The following is a 19,755-nucleotide window of genomic DNA, read 5'->3' on the forward strand; positions in this document are numbered from 1 at the left end:
GGTTTGAAGCTACAGGCAGTCAGGGAGCTGTGTAAGGAAGAATTCAGGCAATTTCTAGGAGTTAGGAAATGGGGACTTCCTATGCAGGCAAGGAACTCTTTTCTGCAATGTAAATGAGCTTCAAAGTAGATAGAAAGTTCAGAAAATGTCAACATAATCAGCACACACTTACGCATTACCTAATATCCGTGTCATTAGAAATAATCTGATCATAAGCAGAGATCTTTTCCATTCACATATTTATTTGTTCAAACTGTCATATGTGGCCTTGTGCCAGTGACCTGCTTGGGGGTATAAATTGAGGACCTCCCAGGACTTTGGGTTTAGGGATGGGAGGGGGTATCCTTAGCTCTTAATGAGTGCCTGCTTTGACTTCTCAAGGTAAAAGAGGATGGGAGGAGGCTGACAGTGGTGGCGTTTACCCACCCATTTCTGGGTTCCAGCAACACACCAGCTCAGAGATCTAATTAAGCAGTTTCTTCATCATCTATTTTTAGAAGAAATATAACAAAAATGCATGAATACATTTTGGAGCTATTCAAATCGAGGCTCAATATAAATGAGACTTTATCCTGCTCCTTCTCATTCTTTAACATTATATATGTGTGTGGATGGAGAACAGGCAGAAGTGGGGAGACTGGGATTAGAAAAGGAAATATCCCATTGAACTTGCAAATTTGGTAAATTTGAAGTAGCTTTTATAGTACATGAAATTTTGAGGAGGAATTTGGAGGTAATGGGACTCTGTATTGACACTTAATAATAATACAATTTCCAATGATGAGGAATAGTTGGCAGCTGCCCCAAGCATCCTTTCCCAGGCAACCAGATTTGGGGAGAAATGCACTGCTACCCACCTCTCCATGTAGCCTTGGTGGAATTCTATAGAGGCCAGCTACTTTCCCTTCTCCACCTTCACATACTTGAGAACAGGAGGGTACTGGAAACTTCCTGGTCTGTGGAGCCTAGGCACAGAGCAGGTTGGGAGGTGGTGGTACTCCTGTTCACTGACCTGCCTCAGTGGAAATTTGACCTTTGCTCAATGTCCTGTGTAAGAATGCTAAACTACTTTTCTCTTCCACGCTCAGAGAGGGAAGACAGCTTAGTGTGAAAGATACAGGTGTATGGCTAAGTGTGGAGTTATCTGGGCTAGGAGGCTGTTATACACCATAAGCCTGGGTTTGAAGACTGTGCGGAATTGGGGAATGTTCTGTAAAGCAGTGTTCCTTATCTTCTTGCAATTCTTAACAAGGGGAGTCCAAAGAGAAGGCATAGCAGAAAAAAGTACTATCAAAACTGAGAGGTGAAGAAGCACATGATATTTTCACTTTATACAAGGTATCACAAACAATCCACAAGTATTCACTTTTCAAAATATCATTGGGAAATTACTTTAAATGTAGTTACACAAGATTAGACCTCAGGGTGGGGCCATGTGTCCATGACTATCCCCACTCAGAAGGGGGTCTGGAACAGGAGCTAGTTTCTGGTGATATCTGGATACAGTGCTTCGGTGTTCCCTTTTTTTTTTTTCTCTCTCTTTTTTTCTTAAAGACTTATTTATTTACTTATTTATTTTTCCCCTTCCCCTACTCCAGCCCTGCTGTTTTTGCTGTGTTGTCTTCTCTTCTCATTTTCTGTCCTCTAGGATTCACCAGGATTCGATCCTGGGGACCTCTAATATTGAGATATGTTCACTATCAATTGCATCACAACAGTTTCTGGTTTCTGCTGAGCTTTACCTTTGACTCCCCCTTTCTCTCTTTTGATGTGTCATCATCTTCCTGTGAGAATCACTTGCACAGGGCACTGGCTCATCACACAGGCACTCATGCAGGCAATCATGTGGACACTGGATCACCACGCGGGCACTCATGAAAGCACTGGCTTGCTGTGCCAGCACACTTTCTCTTCTTTTTCACCAAGAGGCCCTGGGGATGGAACCCAGGTACTTCCATACGGTAAGCGGAAGCTCTACACTTGAGCCACATCTGCTTCCCAGCTTAGGTGTTTCTTAAGGAGATATTCTTTGAAGTTTCCTGGACTGGGTGGTGTGGAGCCTAGCAGTAGGATAGGTGCTACATATGTATTCAGCATGGTTGTCATTTAACTTTGAGCTCAACACTGAGGTCTCCCTAATAGTAGTTATCTTGAGGTATGCAGTCACCTCTCCACATTATCTTCACAGTGGCTGGCTTGAAAGTTCAGTCAGGTGGCACGGGAGATAATGTTTCCTGTGTGGCCACACAGCACCTTACGAAAAGTGAAGCATAAATTTAAGACAAGGTTTTGTGTTAACTTAGTAGAACAAAGAAAATGAAGAGGGAGAAAATGACCAGCCGATGAGAAGAAATGCAGGTACCCTAATAAACATTGATTCTCTCCCACTCTCACCTAGCTCAAAAACACAGCTCAAAGACTCAGTTCATTGTGCCTGGCCAATGCTCTGAAGGGCACTTTATTGCCATGTCTGTAGATTTTACAGGGGCTTTGGATTTTGGTTCAAGAAAAATGGGAGCTAACATTAGAATCTCATTTTCTCAGCAAGGAGAATTCTTCCCTTTCTTCACTCCCTACTCTGTAAGAATGGCTTAGATCTTCTTGACATTATACTGTTGCCCCCACTGTGATTGGCTTGGTGCAAATTGATCTTTCTAAATTAGGTAGACCCATTTAAATCTCCCCTGATTCACCCTCAGGACATCAACCACAGGTGTGTCCCATACTTTGCATAAAGAGTACAGTGGTTTGGGGATCACTGGATTCCTACTCAGCGCCATGAACTCTAAAGCACAGAATTCACCAGATGGGTCATCTTTGTCCATATCTACGTTGTCTGGTTGCAGCTTGTATAGGGCCAGAAAAAGCAACTTCTTGCTTCATTTCCCTGTCTACAACCTCCAGTACAAGGTAAAATAGCAATAGTTAGAATCTCTTGTTGTTTTGTTGTTTTGATCTTAGTTTTCTCCTGCATTGGTATTTGTGTTGTTTTTGTAGGTGGAATTTATTTCATTTAGGTAGTTCATTTGGTCTGCTTATCTTTAATGGGTGTTGGATTTTGTTAAATGCTCTCTCTGTTGGTACAATCAAGTTTTGTTTTACCCTTAATTCACTCCAATACTTCTGAAGATAAGGGGTATACAAGACCATTTATAGCTCTGAGAGTAATAAAAGCATGGCCCGGGGGTCCAAACATAATTGCTTCATTTGTTTATGCCTCAACTATCCATACTTTTCTAACTTAGATAGACACATTTGATTCCTTCATTCATTCAGCAGGCATTTTAAAGTTCCCATATGAAGCCAGGTTTTTTGTGAAATTCAGGAATGACATAGGAAAGAGGCAAGCAGGCCAAATATAATGTATTGCTTGTTTCTGTAAGACCTGAGAGTTAAAATTGTTATCCAAAATTTAAAGGGTTAAAAAATAAAAGGAAGCATAATATTTCATGCAGGAGAAAACTGTAGGAAACTTAGATTTCAGTGTCTGTATATAAAGTTTTATTGGAACATAGCCAAGCTCATTTATTTATGTATTGTCTATGGTTATTTTTGTGCTAACATGTCAGAGTTTGTAGCTGCAACAAAGACTATGTGGTCACAAAGCCTAAAATAATTACTGCCTGTCCCTTTACCAAAAATGTTTACCAACCCCTGCTGGTGATGCTTCAGATGCAGGCTTTAATTTGAAGTAACCTCAAGAAGGAGATGACTAAAAACTATTCAAGACAAAGTAATACAGAGGGTACAATAAAAGGCCAATGGCATTATCACTGTGTCCAGGAATGCAGTGGAGTTACAAATGTAGACTACCTAGTACCACATCAAATAAGAGGAGTATTCCCCTGAAGAAATCACTTCTTAAATACTGAGAAAAAACTTCACCATGCAAAATAATTTTGTGGCAGACATTTCAATCAGAACAAGTTGAGGAAGCAGGGACTATTATGGAATAAGCGGGTATTCTATCAGAATTAGGAAGAGTTATAAACAAACAACCAAAAAGGACATGGCAAAAAGTATGGCAGAAATATGATGATAAATTTGAGAAGCCACATAATGAAAAGCATTTTACATCCTTGTCTGGCCTCCAATTTCATCTATTTTTGCCATAGGATCTAAGTACTCAAATTACATGACCAGGTTTATAGGTTAGAAAATAATTCTGATGAATGGATTTTTTTTTCAGCAGAGAAGATTTGAGTGACGAATTTAAAAGCAAATAGAAGTGCTTGAATACTTAACAGGAGGTGAGAAAATGATTACAGTAAGTATTCTGAAAAATATTCTGTGAGATAATTAGATGAGATATGGGGGTGATATTGCCAGGTTGCTATAGAGAGATGCATGTTAGGGAGAGGAATTTTACGGTCACTGTGATTTGAGCATGCATAAAGTTATGCATGAGAAAGTAGAGTGGGAGCTGTTCACTCTGAAGAGTGGTGGGGTAGTGAGAGAATGAGATGTACTCTAAATAAGGTAGGACAAAATTGAACCAAAGGTGTGTGATGCATAACAACACCAAATATTATGAACCACACTAGGTACTCATACTTTGATAAAGGAGGAAATGACAAGTTTATAGCAGGTATTCTCACAGATGAGGATGATCTATCATGATGGATGAAATGCATTTTTTAGTAATAAACTGGGGTGTCTTGTAAGAACAAGGAGGTGAATTCATAGTGGGTTTGATGAGAGTGAGAACAGAGAGTGTTGGATACTTTAAAGAGAATGTGGCACTGGGTGCTTCTCTTAAGGAAAAACTGATATTAGCATCTTGAGTGAAAATCAGGTCAGGACACATTACAACAATATCATGTGTAAAAGCAAAGGAGTAATACAGCTCTAAAAGGCTAAAAATTTTGGCATATGCCTTAGTAGGCAAAATAGCAAAATTCACATGGTTTGTGATTTCAAGACAGTCTTTGAATCTACATTCTCAACTAGGAGCCAAGTTGCTGGATGGGGGGCAATGATTTTTTTTTTTTTTTTTTTTGGTATTTTTTATTTTGATTGGGGAATGACATGGGGAGAGAAGAGGTTGGAAATATGGATACAAATCATGTTATAAAATGCCTATATTAGAGTGAGGGTTTGAAATTTATTTTGAGGATAATGAGGACTCACTGAAGGAATTTAAGAAGGGACTTAACTTGGTGAAACTTGAGATTCAGAAAATTCACTCAATACAAAATTGTGGATGACATATGCCTGAAGACAGAGACTAATGCCGTGGAGCCCTCTAGTGTCCAGTGGAAGTAGACGACTGCATTGAATGTGAGTTCAAAAAGAAATCACTAGATGTAGAATAGAGAAGAGTGGTGAAACGAAGAGATGTGTTGTTTCTGTAAGAAAGAATACAAAAGTTCAGTATTATAAAATAAAACCATTTTATCATGCTGAAATATACCAAGGATCAGAAATGCAGAACAGGGAAGGATCAGAAATGCAGAACAGGGAAGCGGACTTGGCCCAGTATTCACTAAGGGCTGGAATAACATAAGTTAGATCACCACCTCCATGTTCTAAATCTACCGCACAGGGGAAAGTAAGTGCCCACATACTTTTCCTAAATGAAGTGATGGGGATTGATTTCAAGATCTTGTACATGGGATGCTGGAGCTCAAACACCTGAGCTACACCCACTCTCAGCATAATCTTGACATGATAGCTCAACTGTAATGCAATATGTAAGTGGCCTCAATAATTTTGGTCCTAAATTTCAATTAATTACCTCTAATGGGTACTTTATAACCATTCACTAACTGCTTCAACTTTTATTTGGCAGTTGCTATTGCAGAAATTTCTTCCTCCACTTATTATTTCAGCATTCTAAAAATCATGCTGTATGTAGCTACATATACCCACAAGCACATTGATTGCATCTGTCTTTGGAACATATGATGCAAAATATTTGAATTATTTTAAAAGCATATATTTTGACCAAGTCCTGAATGTGTACAGAAGCAAAGTACAGAAACTTAGCATTTATATGTATCTGGTTGTGTGTAATGTCAGAGAGTATCAAATTAGTTTTTACCTGCTTGAGAATACCATTGACTTCCTGATTTTGATAGTACTTAACAATTAAAGTTAATCTATTCTTTCCATGATATAAATGTCTACTGCACAAATTATTGAATAGAGTGATTCAAGCTATGGTAAATAAATTTAACATTATAATACATTTTGGGACACATATCTTCTTAAATATGTAGGTTTGGTAGTTTGATATTATTTATGAATTCCAAAAAGAAATATTCTAGTTGTAAACTACTCTGTTTGTTAGGCATGATGCCCCTTTGCATACATTAAATTCAGAGGTTTCATTTTTACTTCATTAAATCATGCTTAGGGCTTTGATTCTACCATGTCATGTAATGGCCTGCTGTAAAGGGAGGGATGTAATTTGAATTGTACGACATGATTTTTCAAGAATGGATACAGATCACATGAAACTTATCCAAATTTATAAAAGTGTATGGTTCCAAATGTAACACACAATGCAAATCATTGATAATGGTTAGTAGCAATGTTTCAATATTTGTATATCAATCACCACAAAATACCATCCACGCTAAGATGTTATTAATAGGAGAAACTAGAAAACGTACAATGAGTAAACAGGAATCACGTATGTTCTGTACGTGACTTTTCTGGAACCGAAAGCTTCTTTGAAAAAAATGACTCTGGGTGAATAAATGGAAACAAATGTCACTGGACATACAAGACAACAGATCTTAGAGTGATGATAGCCATTTTGAAAAAATTAAATAGTGGGGCTCCTGAGGGCTCTGGAGACATCCAGACACTATAGGCAGCCCAGGAGGTTGGCACCCTGTCAGGGGGACTTACTTTGGAATTTACACTCCCCAGTGTGATAGGGTTGGACTCAGTTGTGTTTTCCCTGCACATGGCTCTGTTGCCCCTCTATGTGAACCTACACTTAGTAGTAGAATTGTTAGTTGTATGTCCAAGAGACTTAAATCTTTCGACTATTCATGTGCCAGTTGCGCCCTGAATTTCAACAAAGCTGTAATAACTACTTTAAGGAGAGTTTTAAGAGCATTATTGATGAATACAGGTAAGAAACTTAGAGTTCCATTTCTTTTATAGTCATTTTCATTCTGAACCATTGGAAAGACCTTTTCCTATATTTACCAATCAGTTTGGCAAATGCTCATTTAAAAATATGTGCATAATAATACTATTTTGGCTGGTTGGATTTCTCCTGTAATGGAATCAAATTGGTTTCCGTTTATAAAATGGGTCAATCTAAAGGAAGCTGCTAACATAGTTATTTCAACTTACTAGTTACTTTAATAGTTAACTCTGTCCACAGAGTTCCCCCTATAGATATTATGTATCTTAAAGTATACTGTGACAATATTAAATAAAAATGTCCTAAACAGTATCTCACACAGATATTCCAATGACTTATTAGATCAATGAACTAAAATTTTTAAATTATATTTGAATTCTGGATGCATATTTAAGTACAAAATTGAAATTAGAAATTAATAAACCCCACTGTCTTCTTAACCATATTTTAACAATTATAACTCCTTTTTAAAAATGAGACTTCTGTAAAATTATGTTACTGGCAAAAATAATAATGTCTTGAATGTCTTAAGTCACTTTCAGACATATTTTTTTAAATTTATTTGAATGGATATCACAGTTTTAGATCATATTTTTTAGGTAAGGTTATAATATACTAACTTTGTATAATAGATTCTTATATGACAGAATAGGAAATATTTTCACTATATAAATACAAAAGAGCTTCATATTTCACTTTGCAAAATATATTTTTAGATTGATTACTTAAGGCTCAGAATTCTTGAATATTAATTGACTTGGTAAATTTTTTAAAAAGATGCCAAGGAGTTGTTCAAGATATCTATATTTTTCTCTGAGATTCTTATGAATTCTACAGAGTTGGAGTCTTTGAAGACTGTTTTACCGTAAACTTGCCCTTATATACTAATCAAAATCTGAGAAGACTAACCAATCAGGAATAATATAGTTCATGTTAAGAAAGGACTTTGGCTTGTCAACAGTGTCAACAACCATAGTTTATTCAGAGCCAACCACAGTTTAACTGAACACTACTAGAAAACAGCCCCATTATTCTAATGAAACAAGGACTAAATTTTTAAGGAAAGAGAACTTTCATGAACAAGAAAACTATTGTTTTAAAATAATTCCCTCTGCTTATTTTTTTGTAAAAATTAAATCCAGTATGGAGAAGACAATAAACACATTAGATGGCTGTTATTACAGTACTTTAATTGGTTTTAGTATTTTTTCTATGATCTAATTTGAACATGAATTTTATGTTTTGGTCTTTATGTTCTATTTATATTATTAGAATGAAGACAGATAAAACAGTAAAAGTATTCTAATGACATAATTAGAAAAGGTAGCATCACCTTGAAACAATATTTTTAAAAGATTTTTTTTTCACCCCGACTAAAACACTTATTTCCATATTTGGAAAATGGGCTTGAAAACACAATGAAATCAAATTAAATTTTATATTCCATTTTTTATTTCAAGCCATAGATCTACCATCTAACTATGAATTCAAAGATTCAGGTTAAAATTGCAAAGTAATTTATACATGTAAAAACATGAGTTTAAATGGAGTGTTGAAGGTTGATGATGGGAAGCGGCTGTGGCTCAATCAGGTGGGCTCCTGTCTACCATATGGGAGGCCCTGAGTTTGTGTCTTGGGGCCACATTGTGAAGGCAGGCTGGTCGGCACATCATGGAATGGCGCCCGGCCTGCAAGTGCCGCAGAGAGCCGACTCAGCAAGGTGACGCAAAAAAAGGTTATGTAAAAAACACAGAAGAACGTGCAGTGAATGGACACTGAGAACAAAGCACAAAGCAAGCCACAAGGGGGGGAGCATAAATAAATAAAATAAATAAAGACACAGAGAAGAACACACAGTGAATGGACACAGACAACAAGCAAGACGTGAGGGGGGAATAAAAAATGGTTTATTATGAGACATGATACAGCTATACAAAGTGTTATTAAATTAATTTTTTAAAATAATAATTGTATGTAATTATGTATTAGACTAATATCAGTATTAAAGATTACAACTAAATAATTTTTTAGTTGTTTTCAATGATGTGGAATGGTAAAATACAGAGGTGAAATTAATATTTTAAAAAGTAAACTGATGCTTTTTTTACTCCTTCACTAAAACGTTTTTCCTCATGGGATGTAAGTATTTAGCATTTCAAAGGTCCACAAAGTTGGCAATTTCATTATTTTGCTTTCAAAGGTATTGTGTTTTTAATGTTAGAATATTAGTTTTAAAGTAACTTTTCTGTTTCATTTGCATTCTTCATAAACAAAGTACTTGATCTATTGATTTTCCCTTGATATTTCAATAATTTATAATAACTCATGGAAATGAGGTAGCACACAAAATTTTTAAGGTAGTGATCCCTCCTTAGAATTAGAACATTCAAAAGTCCAGGTCTCCCTCTCTCACCACTCTCCATTAACTTCATTTCTTACATCTCCTAAGAAACCCCCACCATCATGCACTATTAAACTAGACTACTTTTTGAACTTTTTCCTAAAATATTCCTGCATGTCTTTGCTTTTATGTGTGATGTTTTGAAGCTATATGTATCCCAGAAAAGTATGTTCTTAAAGTTAATCCTTTCCTGTGGGTATGGACTCATTATAAGTAGGGACTCTTTCTGGGTAGGATCTTAATTTAAATGTGACGCTCCTCATTCAGGTTGCGTCTTACTCCTCTTACTGGAGTCCTTTATGAGAAAATGGAATTTAGACCAAGAGAAGTAAGCCATGGAAGCAAGAAGCTGAAAGCCATGAAACCCTGAAGAGAAGGGAGACACCCACAGGTAAAGCGATGGACCTTGCCTTGTGGTAGAGGAGTCCAGGATCGGTGGTAGCTGGTTGTATTGCCTAAAGATGTCTTGATTTGGACATTTTTCTCAGCCTTGAAACTGTAAGCTTGCAAACTACTAATTTCCCATTGATAAAAGCCAACCTATTTTATGATATCTACATGAGCAGCTTTAGTGCTGTTCTTCTAGTTAGAATGTTCCCTAACTCCAAATATGAAACTACTACATATCGTTCTAGAAAACACTACTTCTTGTTAGAATGATCCCTAACTCCAAGTATGAAAAATCCTTCAAGGCCCATTACTGAACTGAAATTTTTTAAAAATATTAATTAATATATGAGAATTATAAGAGTTAAAACAATAGAAAATATCTAGGGAAAATTAATAAACTCTCTTCCCCCTTCTAATCTCTCAATTTAAAGTAGGCTCTCTACAGTTAAATGTTACTGCCAGCATAAAGATTTATTTCCTTGATCACATTCCAAGTATATGTTGTTCCTTGTACATGCAATTCATTATCATATTCTCTACGAATCTGGTTTTGCATAAAAATTTGGGTTTTATATATTCAGCCATAACCCACTGAATATATTGGGGGGAAGTGTGAACTACAGGGTAAACTATTATCATGGGGCACAGCAGTGTGCCAAAATGTGTTCATCGAGTGCGATGAGTGTGTCACAATGATGGGGGAGGTGGTTGGTATGGGAGGAGTGGGATGGGGAGGAGGCGGGTATATGGAAACTGCTTATGATTTTTTAATGTAATATTTTTTGAGAAGTCTACATCTTCAAAAAAATACAATTTACAAAAATGATGGGGATGGGGGGATGGGGAGTGGGTTTTATGGGAACCTCTTATGTTTTTTAATGTAACATTCTTTGTGATTTATTAACTTCAATGAAAAAAAGTGTTAAAAATTGCACAGTTTTAAAGAGAAAGAAAAGTTGTAAAACTCTATACAGTATAACACCACTTTAAAATATTAATTATTCATATATATACACATGCATCATAAATGTATAAAATTAGCAATAAGTAAAATAGTGGAAAATACCCCAAAAATTGTGTTTATTATTTTGTTACCCTTTGTATTAGTCAGCCAAAGGGATGTTAATGCAAAATACCAGAAACTGGTTGGCTTTTATAAAGGGTAATTATTTGGAGAAGGAGCTTACAGTTACCAGACCATAAAGCATAAGTTACCTCCCTCACCAGGCTATTTTCACCTGTTGGGGCAAGAGAGCTGCTGATATCTGCGAAGGTTGAGGCTTCCTGGGTTCCTCCCTTCCTGGGGCTTGCTTCTCTTTCCTCTCTAGGCTTACTTCCTGCGGCTCCAGCTTAAGGCTTCAGCATTAAACTCCAACTTCAGAACTCCAACATCAAAAAGCCCTCAACTCTGTCCTTTGCCATGCCTTTTCTCTGTGAGTCCCCACCCATCAAGAGATGGGGACTCAATGCCCTAATGACATGGCCCAATCAAAGCCCAAATCATAACTTTATCATGCCCAGGTACAGACCAGATTACAAACATAATCCAATATCTATTTTTGGAATTCATAAATATATCAAACTGATACACCCTTATAATGCCCTGGAGTACCAGGGCTTTATTTTTTAAGCTCACTGGCATTTGGTGTGTTCCTGAAATACCAAATAGGCTCAGTTTAGAAAAAGAGTCTCAATAAATATTTAAGTAAATTAATAAATTCTTGAATATGTTCATTTTAATATTTAATGGTTAACATACTAAGAACATGATTTGCTCCCAATAAAAATTATTAACTTACCATCACATCTTGGAAAAGTATAGTCCCAAATTCTGTTGATCATGTGCTGACAAGTGAGGACTGGATGGCCTATTAAAATGTACCCAGGATAATACTCAAAAGATATTGATTGTCTAACACCATAATCTGAACTGATCATATACCCATTTTGAAAAGGAGGAGGATCTGGGCAGTTCTGTAACTCATAGTCTGAAATAAACAAAGAAACAAAATCAAATTATGACATTAAATTCATCTAAAATTTATAGAAAAACTATGATTAAAAATAGCTTTTTATTTTTAAGATAGTTTTTTAAAAATGAATTTTCCAATTAACATCTTTAAAAAAGAAACAATACAGCAGGATTATAACAACATGCATTTATGAAGACTTACTATGTCCTTTAGAAGTAATATGACACATACCAAAAATGAATTTGACAATGTTTAACTTAGAAAGTATATTGAATGAATTTAATAAAAAAATCAGTAATACACAGGATAATAAAAAAGATCCTATAAGGAATGCCTGATACAAATATCCCTACTTTTCCCCTTTAGTTTAAAAGTGAAATATAGGACCATGCTAAACAAAGTGCTTCTAAGGAGGAAATATATAGTTGTTTCCTTTAGTTTTTAGTTTGTCTGGTACATCCATAATAGTGAGATTTATTTGATTTTATTTCTTGAAAAAATACTTGTAGAATCACTAAATTAGCAATTACCATCAGTACAACATTTTTATAACATATATTTTATTATACTTTATCATTAAGTCCTTTGTGTGCTCCAAAGTAAATTCTAGGTAAGATGATAGATAATAAGTGCTACTTGCAATCTGTGTGATTCAAAAATGTATCCATAAATTAGTAAAAGCTAGATAATCCATAAATTAGGTGCAATTTCCTGATCATATCATCTTTCAACTAATAGAGACACCCTGCAGACAATTTTCCCCTATCTACTCTGGTACAATGGAATGAAAATTTAAGCAGTAGAAGCCCACTGTATCATCTCTTAGAGTATGTTGTTATACATAAAGGTGACAGAGAAGTCACTTCTAATACAACAACGAAGCCACAGTGTGCAGAATCGACTCCAGAAGAAATTGTGCTCAGCTTCTCCTTTCCTGTATTCCTGCTGAAAACAAATCAATGATTCTGAAGCCCAGGCAACACACAATTTAAAAAGAACAAGAGGTAATCCATTATTTTCCTCACTATCAACTGAATATAGAGTAGTAATATAAAGGATGCAAGTGACTGCTAGTGAGGCCTTTCATAGGGAGAATAAAGTAAAAAGGAAATTTTAATTTTATATTTAAGTTCTTTTATCAGATGATCAACATTGGTGAATGTGTAGCTTTGAAATTTTAAAATAAATGCTGAAAAACTTTATGCTCTTTGATTTGTGCCAGGCATTTCCCAGGGGTTGGAGTATAATTTTCTGCATCAATTTCCTGACAAAAGAGAGTTGGAAGAGGTGAGGATATGGCAAAAGGAACAAAATAGCTGAATATACAAAATTGATGGACATATGAAAATGTCTAAGGCAGAGGAATATTAAGTAGTTCTTTAAGACTGAATTACAGAGTATGAGATTTGGATATGCCCAGAAATTAGACTTCTGTTTTCCTGGAAGAAGAATTGGAGTGCATATCATACTAAGTGGACTGGATTTTATTATAAAACCAATGTGGGAAGCAGATGTGGCTGAGGCAATTGGGCCCCCATCTACCATATAGGAGGTCCAGGGTTCGATGCCCAGGGCCTGGTGAAGGTAAGCTGGCCCATGGGGCGAGCTGGTCCACACGGAGTACTGGCCTGTGCAGATTACTGCCCCAAACAGGAATGCTGCCCTGCGTGAGAGTGCTGGCCCATGTGGAGAGCTGGCGCGGCCAGACGATGTAACAAAAAGAGACACTGAGGAAAGATAATAAGAGACGAAGCTGATCAGGGAACAGAGGTGGTGCAAGAGAATGATTGCCTCTCTCCCACTCCATAAGGTCACAGAACTGGTTCCCAGAGCCGCCTAATGAGAATACAAGCAGACACAGAATAACACAGTGAATGGACACAGAAAGCAGACAGTAGTAGGGAGGGGGGGGGAGAAATAAATAAATTAATAAATCTCAAAAAAAACAACCAACCAACAAAAAGAACAACGTGGGAGCCCCATAGAAAGATATCAAGTAGAGCTACTAAGTGGACTTGAAATTTGAAAGATCAGTGTAGTTGCTGTTAGGAGTTTGGTAAAAACGTGGACATTAATTATCCTATGGAGTTATGAGTTTTTATAATTAATAGATTTTTCTTATTTAATAGCTCAGTGAAATGGCATTTTCCTCTTTATATTTAACAATATTCAATGCTAGTGAGTCAATTGGATCATTTGATTATGGAAATATAATTTGCAATAATCTTTTTTGAAAGCAATTTGAATAGAGCTATAAAAAATCACTTATACCATTTGACCTAGTAATATCATTTACAGACATCTCTACTATGAGAAAAATTTCAAAGAAGAAAGAACTCAATATTCACAGTTGTTAGTAACTACATATGTATTTGTTTTTTCATGTTTTCAAAATAATAAAGATACCATGCTCCAGAACAAAAGACTGACGGTTAGACCCTGTGATGGTTAAGGCTATTGTGTCAACTTGCCTGGATGTTTGGTCAAGGAAGCATTGGGCTAATTGTTAATACAAGGGCATTTATGGACTTTAGTCACCATTGAGTTTACTGCAGTGGTAAATCATAGATAGCTGGTTATAATTACATCAATCAGGGAGATTACCATCAGCAATGAGTGACACTTAACCCAATCAGTTGAATCCCTTAAAAGAGGAAGTGATTCCAGCATTGACAGAGAATTTCCTAGCTGTCTTGGACTTCCATCGGAGCTCCTGGTTGCACTTTGCCTGCAGAACCTGGACTTGTGCATATCCACGGCTGCATAAGAGAGTCTGATAAATCTCTTACTATTGACAGATAACTCTTGCTGATTCTGTTTCCCTAGAGAACCCTAACTAATGTCGACCCTTTATTCAGTTAGCAGATTAGAAGAAATCCTGAAATTTACATTTGTTTTCCTTGATTTGTTTATTATTTTCATATCCTCGACTGTATAATGTCTGTATAATGTCTGTATAATGACTGTATAATGTCTCAGAACAAAAGTCAAGTAAGCAGCTGAAGAGAAACTGAGAGCAAGAAAGGCAATAAACGGCAAAGACTTTTTTCAACACTGCTGGATAATTCCTAGCATTGACTCCCCAAAGAACCAGAACTGAAGAAAACCTAGTGTTACACAAAGTCACACCATAATGGGAGTGAAGTAAACATTACGTAGAGGAAAGAACTGGAAAGTATCTGAAAATCACGACTCCACAACTCATTTTGTCACATAAACATGAGGACTTTGTGTGATTATTTCCTAATTGTTTCCAGAGTCACATCTTGATTGTACCATAGCAAGACAGAATGAAGCACTTCCTACTCATCAAGATTGTAATGAAAATTAAATAAGTTAATTTATAGTACTCTATAAACTGTAATATGCTATAAATGGCATAATTTTCTTTTAATTTCTTACACACCTGAATTTTATAAAGAGTTACATATAGGATGTATTGGTAATATGAAAGAGGGAACAAGTGTTTGAAGTTGAGTATTTACAGTAATAGGATGCCATTCTTCCACAATATCCTTTAGAATTAAATGAGTCGGTGTAAGTTTTATTTACAGAAAATCAGACATAATTTACCAAGATTAGAATGAATTTTATGGTGTTGCCTTTTTGGTGAAGCTACATTATACTACGGAACTTCCCACAACCCTTCTATAGAAGGAGAAACGCTATATAAGAAATTATGCCAGGTCAATAACCATCATAAGCACAACTGCTAAAGAAATTTAAAGTATTAAAAATCATTTGCAAAAGGACAAGAACTTTTAAGTCACAGTTATTTGAAAATGGAATTTGAGTTTACCATAAAGATGATACTTGCATAGTCTGTAAGAGTTTTCTGTTTTCACGTCTTATAAGTAGAGTATCTGACTGCTCGAATCCTCCACATAATACAGGCCTTCAAGGGAAAAATCTAGAGGTGTCCAAAGGAAAAGAGTATTCAAAACCATAAGAAACGAGTCTGTCATACTAGAACACACCCTCCGCGTGACGGATGCGGTGGTGCTGTGCTGTCCCTGGCCGGGCCTGAGCCGCGCGGGACTCGGGACCGACATGGATGGGGAACGGGACCGCTCCCCGCGCTCTGCCCGCGGGCCCTCGCCTCTTCCCCACCTGCTTGGCGGGTGCGGGGACCGGCAGGGGCGCGGATCCGGCCCTCCGCCCAGTGGCCATCCCTCGTTCGCCTGTCCTGGCTCTGTGCTCCCGCTCGGCCCCTCTCCGCGGCGGGGTGGTCTCGCTGTCGCTGCGGGAACGCGCCTCGCCGGCCCCTCCTGGGCCCCTGGAGCGCTGCGGGTTGTGCCTCAGGCGCCCGCGGCGAGCGGCGGCGCTGTTCCCGTTCCCGGCGTCCCCTACGCGCCGCCGCAGGCGCCTTTCCTGTGTGTGCCCCGGATGACGCCAGGGGGTCGAGAGCAGTTACGGGCACTCCTCTGCCTGGGAGGGTGCCCGTGTGCGTCCCAGGGGCAGCGCCTGGCCAGCTTTTGGCCAACTCGAGGGCTGTCCTGTTCGGCCCGAGTTGCCCCGAGGGGCCGTGTCGCGGGGCCCCCACAGGCCTGGTGTTTGCGGGAGATTTAGAGTTGGGCCTTCCCTAAGGAAATGCGCGAGGGAGGCCGGGATCTGTGTGTGGTGCCTTTGGGTGCCAGGAGCGCCCTCGGGGTGCCTGTCGCTATCCAGCCCGCTGCATCCAGTGGAATGGAGAGGGGACCTCCAGGATAAAAAGAACACACCTCAAAGGCTGGAGTGGCATGCCTCTCGTTATTTGATTTTCTAAAGTTATGCCCTGTGTGATAAACAGGGTGCTTGGAAAATTATGCTAATAAATGCAGAAACAGGAAACGTTAAAGTATAAAGTCAACACAAACCTTTCTTTCCCTTTCTTTTTCTCTATTTCCCACATATACACACCTTTTCCCCGTTAATCCATTGTGCTTCTCCCTAGGACAATCTCACAAAACACAAAGCCAGGCCACTATTCTCTTTTCAAAGCGCCAACCCAAGTGAAGGCCATAAAAACACCTCTTGAAAGCCAGGGCTAGTCGTCCGGGAAAGTGTCCACAGGACATGGTATCCCTCCCTACAAAATTGTTTTTTGACTAAAATTTTTTCATAGACCCATGTCACAAAAAGAACAAATAATTCCAAACTGTGTTTGAACCATCAACAAATTCCCTTCTGAGTTATACTCTGTAGATAAAATGAGCAGGCTTGTTCTCATTCTTGTATTTGCTTGAAAAATAATTATAATAACAAGAAAGTCCATTGGAGAAATGAGTCCTCTAATACACAAAAACAAGGCTAAGAAAGAGAAAAAGCTATCAAAAATGGCTTGCCATTTCCATGGGAGGAGAATCAAATGAAATTATATTCAACACAACCTAACTATCATTGGATGGTTTCACTCCTGATTTAACATGCCTTTGTGGTATTAACACAAGCACACGCACATACACTCACACATCACTCATGCATTTTAACAAAACGTAACACAATGCATTTTGTTAAATTTTGTTATACAGTTTGCTGTATCGTTTTAGAACTCCACTCATGTTCTCTTTAAAGCTAGATAAAACTAGAGCCGAAGGGTGCTGACCTATTTCTGCTAACATAATTAACCTCTGTCAAAGGGATCAATATGGAAGATTGCAAAGTTGCCCTCCAGCTTAAAATCCCATGATTCGAATAGCCATGGAATACTCTAATAGTTGAGAAAATTGGTGTTTTCCCTCTCTTTTAATGGCTCTGACAAAATTTCCTGTGTGGGAAAATACATGAGGAAGTGTGTCTATGTATGTGCAAGAATGGTTTTTATCACCCCTTCATTTATTGAGTGAAATAAATAGTATTTATTGTCTAAGTTATAAATGCTGTTATAAATGGTAACTCGACAGAAATGGGTCTTGCTCTCATGAAGCTTACATTTTAAGAAAAACAAAAAATTAATTGATAATTATACGAAACAGTTTTAAGTTGTTTTAAAATAAAATAAAAAACTGAAATAAAAGCAAAACCAGGTCAAAGGTATGCAGGGGAGGTCAAGATACCCTCTTTTGAATAAGTGATGTTTTAGCTGAGTTCTAAATGGTGAGCTGGTATAGAGCAAAGACCAAGAAGGACGGCTTTTCAGGCAGAGGAAGTACTATGCTGCTCAAAAAAAGTCACTTACCTGGGATAAGGTGAAGAGTTCAAGGAGACAGACTTTTTAAGCCATTTCCCCCAACATTTGTGTTCACAACCTTGCTTGTTCCTATGACAAGAGGTACCAAAAAAAAATAGGAGATCCAATCAAACACATTTTAGAAATAAAATAGATACTTTTTCAAAGTCCAGGACACATTTCTTCATCTCATAAGGAGTATCTGCCAGGCAATAACACCAGAAATGCATGGCTTATTTTAGAAGTATCTGAAGAATGTAAAAGGCCAAGTATTTTTTAAATTATGAATTATACAGGTAGCTTATAGATCAGTTAAAATTTTTAAGATCTTTGTGCCAAATTTGTTATTTAATGCAATAGTTCAGTATTTAAATAATGACATGAATGTTTTCCCAAACTTTTGATACATAACATCACAAATCACTTTTTTTGGTAAATATCTTAGCTGAATTTGTATTTATATAAACGACCATTTTAGGAGTCTCAGGTAAAGTAACCAAAAGTAATGAAAATAATTATTTAGTATGCTAAAATAGATAATTTTTGGAAGAACCCTTATTACTTTTTAGAGTAAGTACAACAGGTTTTCCATGACCTGTTTTGATATTTATCATCACCTCTAAAGATTGTGGCACATAAAATGGTATGGTTTGGGAGCAGCTGTGGCTCAATCAGTTGGGCTCCCATCTACCATATGGAGGCCCTGGGTTCGAGTCCTGAGGGCTCCTTGTGAAGGCAGGCTTGCCCACATGCTGTGGCCTGCAAGAGTGGTGGAGTGCTGCCAGGCCCTAAAGCAACACAGAGAGCCGACTCAGCCAGATGACACAAAAAAAGGGAGACAAGCAAAAAAAAAAAAAAATCAGAAGAGTATGCAGCGAATGGACACAGAGCAGACAGCAAGCAAGCCCCAATGCGGGGAAGGGAAATAAATAAAAAATAAATACAGACACAGAAGAACACACAGCAAATGGACAGAGAGCAGACCACACAGAAGAAGCTGCAAAGGGGGGAAGGGGAGAATTTTTTTTAAAAGTGTGTGGTTTTTGAGGTATAAATTTGAAATATATGTACTCTAGGCTTGAGGATGGGGGAGCAGTCAAGCCTAGAATCCTTATCACACCGTCAGAATCCTCATCCAAGCAAGGTTCTGTTCTCTACTCATCATGAAAGCATTAATCTGTATAAATTGATTTTTAAAATATGAAAAGTTTAAATTTAAGGAAAACAGCCATCAAGTAAGAGAATAAAAATTAAAAAGAAAAAAACTTCAGTTAAATTTGATAAAGTAGTTACCTTCTAGTGTACAGAGGTAAAAAGCAAGAATTTCAACTGAAGTTTAACAACTTATTCATAAATTTCTACATTCATACTTAGCAATTGCTACCGGTTTTTGAAAATGTTATCTAGTAAGTTGCATAAGATTTGTTGTACTATCATAGAAAATTGAAAGAGAATCATCATCAACAGAGAAATCTGCTTCAGAAGTCCAAAATATTGAATTAGGTTTGCAAACCAGCTCTGTGATGTGAAATAGACATACATACCCCATTAAATGCCTGTGGCATCTTGGATATATCACTGAAATTCCATGTCATCATTTCTTCATCTATGAAGGCACAATAAATATACCCTTCTTTTAGCAGAACTACAAGAATTAAATGTGATATTAAATGCAATGAACCATGATTTTCTTACATTAGTTCAATAAAACCTAGACTAGCCTGCAAGGATTTTCTAG

At 37.3% G+C, this 19,755-nt stretch overlaps 1 long non-coding RNA gene across 1 annotated transcript; it reads right to left on the bottom strand.

Annotated features, from left to right (window-relative positions):
- Positions 1-1,297: 1,297 nt before the first annotated feature.
- Positions 1,298-16,195, bottom strand: LOC131275605 (uncharacterized). The gene is made up of 4 exons (XR_009183018.1): positions 15,980-16,195; positions 15,669-15,779; positions 11,696-11,884; positions 1,298-5,348 (listed from the first exon to the last, which is right to left on the bottom strand). It is a non-coding gene; the product is annotated as an uncharacterized lncRNA (long non-coding RNA).
- Between the last annotated feature and the right edge of the window lie 3,560 nt (positions 16,196-19,755).

Source organism: Dasypus novemcinctus, chromosome 23, assembly GCF_030445035.2.
Source record: "Dasypus novemcinctus isolate mDasNov1 chromosome 23, mDasNov1.1.hap2, whole genome shotgun sequence".
Lineage (NCBI taxonomy): Eukaryota > Metazoa > Chordata > Mammalia > Cingulata > Dasypodidae > Dasypus > Dasypus novemcinctus.